An 8,523-nucleotide genomic window follows, 5' to 3' on the forward strand; every position below is an offset into this window, starting at 1 on the left:
CCGACTTTTTCTTTAGTGTCTTATGGTTTTCTGCATACAATAGGCATGTAATGGAGGCAAACTACATGTCCATCAATAGATGAGTGAATAAATAATTTATGATATAGGTATTCAATGGAATACTACACAGCCACAAAAGGAATGAGTTTGAGTCATTTGCAGTGATAGTGATGAGCTTAGAGCTTGTCATACAAAGTGAAGTATATATTAACATAGAATTCAGATGTTCAAGTTGGATTTAGAAAAGGCACAGGAACCAAAGATCAAATTGTCAGCATCAGTCGGATCATAGAATAAGCAAGAGAATTCCAGGAGGGGGAAAAAAAAATTCTACTTCTGCTTCATTGACTATGCTAACACTTTTGACTGTGCGGATCACAATAAACTGGAAAATTCTTAAAGAGATAGGTAATCTGTCTCCTGAGAAAGCTGCATGCTGGTCAAGAAACAACAATTAGAACTGGGCATGGAAAACTTACTGTTTCAAAATTGAAAAAGACTGTATATTGTCACCCTGTTTATTTAACTTCTATGTAGAGTATATCACATGAAATGTTGACCTGGATGACTTGCAAACTGGAATCAAGATTACTGGGAGAAATATCAACAACCTCAGATATACATATGACAAAACCCTTATGGCAGAAAAAGCTAACATTTCCATTATGGTAAATTTTGAAAAAATAAATTTGAATTAATAACGACAGAATTGAATTTGTAGATCAACGTTGGCTTCATTGGGATGGATAATTTCTTAGTATAACCCCTCAAAACAATCTAACACCTAATGATAACACCAAATGATTTTATATTTACAACAACCTTCAGTTCAGTTCAGTTCAGTTCAGTTGCTCAGTCATGTCCGATTCTTTGCAACACCATGAATCGCAGCACGCCAGGTGTCCATGTCCATCACCAACGCCCGCAGTTCACTCAGACTCATGTTCATTGAGTCAGTGGTGCCATCCAGCCATCTCATCCTCTGTCATCCCCTTCTCCGCCTGCCCCCATCCCTCCCAGCATTAGAGTCTTCCAATGAGTCAACTCCACATGAGGTGGCCAAAGTACTGGAGTTTCAGCTTTAGCATCATTCCTTCCAAAGAAATCCCAGGGTTGATCTCCTTCAGAATGGACTGGTTGGATCTCCGTGCAGGCCAAGAGACTCTCAAGAGTCTTCTCCAACACCACACTTCAAAAGCATCAATACTTTGGCGCTCAGCCTTCTTCACAGTCCAACTCTCACATCCATACATGACTACAGGAAAAACCATAGCCCTGACTAGATGGACCTTAGTTGGCAAAGTAATGTCGCTGCTTCTCAATATGCTGTCTAAGCTGGTTATCACTTTTCTTCCAAGGAGTAAGTGTCTTTTAATTTCATGGCTGCAGTCACCATCTGCAGTGATTTTGGAACCCCAAAAGATAAAGTCTGACACTATCTCCACTGTTTCCCCATCTATTTCCCATGAAGTGATGGGACCAGATGCCATGACCTTCATTTTCTGAATGTTGAGCTTTAGGCCAACTTTTTCACTCTCCTGTTTCACTTTCATCCAGAGGCTTTTTAGTTCCTCTTCACTTTCTGCCATAAGGTGCCAGGGTCCAGCCCCAGTGGATCCAGGGTAATTCAAAGGTGGGAACGGAATCAGCATCCTGGAAAAAACTTATGTAATTACAGATATAGAGGAAGGTTAGAAACAGATAGTGTAGTAGGAGAATTAGTGGAGAAAAGAGGCTGAATAATTGGTTTACATGGAATACCAATCACCACCTACGTAGGCCACAGGAGTCTTTCCATTCTCCCAAAGGAGAGGAGGCACTGGCACTGAGGCCTCCCTGGTCCGATCTCAGAAGCCCAGGCAGAATTAGCAGCCTTGGTGAGTACCCACATTTCAGATGGGAATTCAGCCAGGAAAACGGGGAGCGAGAAAGAAATGACACGGGGGAATCAGTCTTTCCAGAAACTGATCCGATTTCTTTATTTTTCAGGTTTATTCATATACCTTTTTGTTATACACAGGGATGAATACAGAGTCACGTGGGGGTCAGCAGACCTGACCCTTGTCACAATCAGGTGCTTCATATAAAATTATACAAAGGTCTTATGAGTTTCATCATCTTTTAGCCATGAGGTCTGCTGACATTTTATGGCCCTTTCTGATACCGGTCAGTTAACCAGAAAACTTATTTTTCCAGGGGCGATTTTTTTCTTAAATCAGGCGCCACCCTCGAAATAAAGTTGCATTCCTATAGGGTGAGGGTGTAGTGAGTTATAATCAAGAAAGGAATTTACTTAACCTAAGGTTTAACATGATTAATCTTAAAGGTTAAGACATTTCTCCTATATGCTAGTTATATTCATTATAAGGGCAGGAATATGGAGATTTAGCTGCAAATATTGGCTCAACAAATGTAAACCCTTCACCAATGTTTCCCTTAAGATTTATTTAGTATTAAGATAGTGATAAAGTTACATTTTCGCATATCAAGGACACAGTGATTTATAGTGATTTATAACAAAGTACAATGATCTATAACAAAAGAGAAGATTCATTAACTCAAAAAGTCTAGTATTGCTAACACCAAAAACTACTATATTTCCTTTTCTATATTCCAAATACATTGATTAATATATTCCCAGGTGTCTAAGGATATGGAGGCCTGATGGCAATCATTGACTTATCAATGAAAAAAGCCCTATGCTAATACTGTAAACTCTCTGTGCTGTTTATGGCTGAGAGGCTGTCACACGAGCTAGTCTGTCAGCAGAGAGGTTTGACCTGAGACATCCTTGTCACACCCAGGGCAGGGAATTAGCAGTAATTATTGGCACGACAAATGAAGAAAAAACCCTTCACCAATATCGTTCCTAATCGACCCACTAATACTATACTAATGATCTTCTAACTTCTCAAAAGAGTCTTTATTTAGAAAGTTTTAAAATATCCCATGCCTCTCACAGTTGGGAGGCTGTAAACAATCACATGCTGCTGACGACCCTGATAAGCAGGCCAAAGAACCTTCAGAGTTCGTAAGTTGAAACCCTCTTGTCACGCCCAGGAATTTTTATTAACTGGAGCTGCAAATTAACTCCTTCTCTGAGAGAAATGGTTATGGGGGAGAGCTCCCCATAAAGTACTCTGATTGTGGGGGTAGATGCTCGGGAACAGGGGGTTTCCTGAGGCTTGATCATGCCTTTGTGTATGCCAAGCTTCCTTCCTCATGACCTTTGCCAAGGGCAGAATTTCTCACGCTGGCTCCCAAAAATAATGGTGGTGTCATCTGCATATCTGTTATTCATATTTCTCCTGTCAATCTTGATTCCAGCTTGTGTTTCTTCCAGTCCAGCGTTTCTCATGATGTACTCTGCATAGGAGATAAATAAGCAGGGTGACAATATACAGCCTTGATGTACTCCTTTTCCTATTTGGAACCAGTCTGTTGTTCCATGTCCAGCTCTAACTGTTGCTACCTTACCTGTATACAGATTTCTCGAAGGCAGGTTAGGTGGTCTGGTATTCCCATCTCTTTCAGAATTTTCTACAGTTTATTGTGATCCACACAGTCAAAGGCTTGGCCATAGTCAATAAAGCAGAAATAGATGTTTTTCTGGAAATCTCTTGCTTTTTCCATGATCCAGCGGATGTTGGCAATTTGATCTCTGGTTCCCTTACCTTTTCTAAAACCAGCTTGAACATCACGGAGTTCATGGTTCACGTATTGCCGAAGCCTGGCTTGTAGAATTTTGAGCATTTCTTTACTAGCATGTGAGATGAGTGCAATTGTGCGGTAGTTTGAGCATTCTTTGGCATTACCTTTCTTTGGAATTGGATTGAAAACTGACATTTTCCAGTCCTGTGGCCACTGCTGAGTTTTCCAAATTTGCTGGCATATTGAGCGCAGCACATTCACAGCATCATCTTTCAGGATTTGAAATAGCTCAACTGGAATTCCATCACCTCCACTAGCTTTGTTGGCAGTGATGCTTTGTAAGGCCCACTTGACTTCACATTCCAGGATGTCTGGCTCTCGATTAGTGATCACATCATCATAATTATTTGGGTTGTGAAGATCTTTTTTATACAGTTCTTCTGTGTATTCTTGCCATCTCTTCTTAATATCTTCTGCTTCTGTTAGGTCCATACCATTTCTGTCCTTTATCGAGCCCATCTTTCCATGAAATATTCCCTTGGTATCTCTAATTTTTTTGAAGAGATCTCTAGTCTTTCCCATTCTGTTATTTTCCTCTATTTCTTTGCATTGATGGCTGAAGAAGGCTTTCTTAAATCTTCTTGCTATTCTTTGGATCAGTACATTCAGATGCTTATGTCTCTCCTTTTCTCCTTTGCCTTTCGCCTCTCTTCTTTTCACAGCTATTTGTAAGGCCTCCCCAGACAGTATTTTGCTTTTTGCGTTTCTTCTCCATGGGGATGTTCTTGATCCCTGTCTCCTGTACAATGTCACGAACCTCATTCCATAGTTCATCAGGCACTCTATCTATCAGATCTAGGCCCTTAAATCTATTTCTCAATTCCACTGTATAATCATAAATGTTTTGATTGTGTTATACCTGAACAGTCTAGTTGTTTTCCCTACTTTCTTCAATTTGTTTCTGAAGTCGGTAATAAGGTATATTCCTGAATTCTCTCAAGAGAGACGACCATGATAATGGTAGATGGAGAGAAATTGCCTTGATACAGCAGGGTGAAAGACGAGAATATCAGGATCAGAGTATCATAATAGTATACACAACAAATTCATTCAATCAAAAATGGAAAAAAAAATTGTTAAATATTATGGAAATATTCAAGCAAGAATGATGGATTTGGATGAATTGGGTGCTGTCAATTTGTATGATATATAAGATTTGGTAAGGTCTGTGACTAGTATATTTTTAGATACCAAAGAGGGTTTAAATGATTTAATGAAATATATATAAGTAACAACAGTTTGTATTTTATTTCTTAGATAGCTGATATTGTAATATACTACTTTTTAATATATATAATAATATATTAATATATTGTACATGTTAATTTGGTGATTAATAATATAATTTGGTGATTAAATTGGTGTAATATATAATGTGACTTCCCTGGTGGCTCAGACGGTAAAACATCTGCCTAACAATGCGGGAGACCCAGGTTCAATCCCTGGGTCAGGAAGATCTCCTGGAGAAGGAAATGGCAACCCACTCCAGTATTCTTGCCTGGAAAATTCCATGGACAGAGAAGTCTGGTAGTCTACAGTCCATGAGGTTGCAAAGAGTCGGACACGACTGAGCAACTTCACTTCACAATATATAATGTATATGGTAATATATTAATATACACTGCAATATATTAATGTGATGATTAATATTAATAAAATAATTATTTTAAAGCAATCTAAGTGCTCTATTACAAGGTGGAAACAAGGAGAAAGATAGTGAGAAAATTATCAATAGGTAACAATTTTGGAAGATATCTAAGTAAGAGCTGAATATTATCACTTCTTTCCAGTATAAAATGCATCCTCAAATAGATGAGTAGTCCTACAAGCAAACAAGGAAACTTCTATTTTAGAGATAAAAACTAATCACTATAGATGGTATTATATATATATATATTTTTAAAATCAGAATATTTTGACTCCTAATATAACCATTAGCTTAGGCAAGAGTCATCAACTGGTATAGGCAGTTGTCTGTGGGGAGAAGGGATTCTGGATATTCATATGATGCTAAGATATGTTTTGATAATGAAAGGAAAATGTACAAGAAGAAGAAATCAAACTTTCACCATTTTAATCAGTTGGCCAATCTCATCATCACTCATATTGCAAAGACAAAATTAAGAATAAATATCATGTATAATACAACTCTAAGACACCGAAAAATTGATGAGTCTTTTGTTTTACTTCCAAACTTACAAGAATTACAGAGAATTGGAATAATTTAGGCTTCACCTAGAGGTTAGTCAGATACATCCTATCAATTTAACAAATAAGAGTATTATTTACAAAAAGGGTTGTTAAGCATTGAAGGAGTCTAGAGACACATGACAATCTAATGAAATTGCTTCTAATTTTGATCTTAATATGGGAAATGTGTGATAAAGATAGTATTGGGAGAAAACTATTAAGTTGGAATATTTAATAAATTATTATCAAATCATCACAAGTTCTGATAATATAATCTTTACTATATAAGTAAATGCTTTTCTCAAGAATCATACTGAATTACGTATGACTTGATAATTATACTGTTTATGTTTTCTTTTTGAAATATTAGCATTAACTGTAGTTATATTAATACACAAATGTAAATAAAAGTGCCACATTCAATATGCCAACAAATTCGGAAGACACAGCAGAGGCCACAGGACTGGAAAAGGTCAGTTTTTATTTCAATCCTAAGGAATGCCAGTGCCAAAGAATATATAAACTACAATACAGTTGTGCTCATTTCACATGCTATCAAGATTATGCTCAAACTCCTTCAGGCTAGGCTTCAGTAGCACATGAACAGAGAACTTTCAGATGTACCAGCTGGCTGTAGAAAAGGTAGAGAAACCATAGATCAAAGTGTCAATATTCATTGGAGCATAGAGGAAGAAAGAGAATTCCAGAAAAAAAAAATCTACTTCTTCTTTGACTATGCTAAATCCTTTGACTGTGTGGATCTCAAAAAAACTTCGGAAAATTCTTGAAGAAATAGGAATACCAACCGGCCATACTCAACTGTCTCCTAAGAAACATGTATGCAGGACAAGAAGGAACAGTTAGAACTTTACTGGTTCACTACTGGGAAAGGAGAAAGACAAGACTGTATGTTATCACCCTGTTTATTTAGCTTCTATGCAGAGTATATCATGTGAAATGCTGGGGTGAATGAAGCACAAGCAGAAATCAGAATTGCCAGGAGAAATATCAGTGACCTCAGATATGCAGATAATACCAGTCTAATATCAGAAAGTGGAGAGGAACTAAAGGATCTCTTGATGAGCGTAAAAGAAGAGAGTGAAATAGCTGGCTTAAAGCTCAACATTCAAAAACTAAGATCATGACATCCAGTCCTATCACTTCATGGCTAATTGATCAGACAAAAGTAGAAACAGTGACAGATTTTATTTTATTTTCCTGGGCTCAAGTATCACTGCAGATGGTAACTGAAGCCATGAAATTAAAAGACACTTGTTCCCTGGAAGAAAAGGTATGACAAACATAGACCATGTAAAAAAGCCAAGACATCACTCTGCCAATAAGTCCATATAGTCAAAGCTATGCTTTTTCCAGTAGTCGTGTATGAATGTAAGAATTGGGGCATAAAGAAGGCTGATCACCAAAGAATTTATGCCTTTAAGTTGTGGTGCAGGAAGACTCTTGAGAGTCCCTTGGGCTACAAGGAGATCAAACCAATCAATCCTAAAGGAAATCAGTCTTGAATATTGGCTGATATTAATTACTACTATTAAATATTAAACTACTAATATTGATAGTCAAGAATATTAATCTGGGAGATAGTGAAGGACAGAGAAACCTGGCTTGCTGCAATCTATGGGGCCTCAAATAGCTGGACATGACTTAGCAACTGAAAAACAAAAACAAAACAAATTAGTTTAAATACACAACCTCAGTTCAGTTCGGTTCAGTTGCTCAGTTGTTTCTGACTCTGCAACCCCATGGACTGCAGCATGCCAAGCTTCCTTGTCTATCACCAACTTTCAGAGCTTGCTCCAAATCATGTCCATTGATTCAGTGATGGCATCCAACCATCTTATCCTCTGTCATCCCCTTCTCTTCCTGTCTTCAATCTTTCCCAACATCAGGGTCTTTTCCAATGAATCAGTTCTTCACATCAGATGGCCAAAGTATTGGAGCTTCAGCTTCAGCATCAGTCCTTCCGGTGAATGTTCAGAATTGATTTCCTTTAGAATTGACTGGTTGGATCTCCTTTCAGTTCAAGAGTATTCTCCAATACCACAGTTCAAAAGCACCAGTTCTTCGAAGCTCAGCATTTTTTGTCATCCAACTCTCACACTCACACATGACTACTGAAAAAACCATAGATTGGACTATATGGAAATTTTTTGGCAAAGTAATGTCTCTACTTTTTAATATGCTGTCTTAGTTGGTCATAGCTTTTCTTCCAAGGAGCAAGCATCTTTTAACTTTATTTCTGCAGTCACCTTCTGCTGTGATTTTCGATTCCAAGGAAATAAAGTCTGTCACTTTCCATTGCCTCCCCATTTATTTTCCATGAAATGACAGGTCTGGGTTCCATGATCTTTTTTTTCTGAATGTTGAGTTTTAGACAGCTTTTTCACACTCCTCTTTCACTGTCATCAAGAGGCTCTTTAGTTTTTCTTCATCTTCTGTTGTAAGGGTGGTGTCATCTCTGTATCTGAGGTTATTGATATTTCTCCTGGGAAATCTTGATTCCAGCTTGTGTTTCATCCAACCTGGCCTTTTGCATCATATGCTCTGCATTTAACTTAAATAACCAAAGTTATAGTATACACCCTTGACATGCTCCTTTCCCAA

This window comes from Capra hircus, chromosome 12, assembly GCF_001704415.2.
Source record: "Capra hircus breed San Clemente chromosome 12, ASM170441v1, whole genome shotgun sequence".
Classification (NCBI taxonomy): Eukaryota; Metazoa; Chordata; class Mammalia; order Artiodactyla; family Bovidae; genus Capra; species Capra hircus.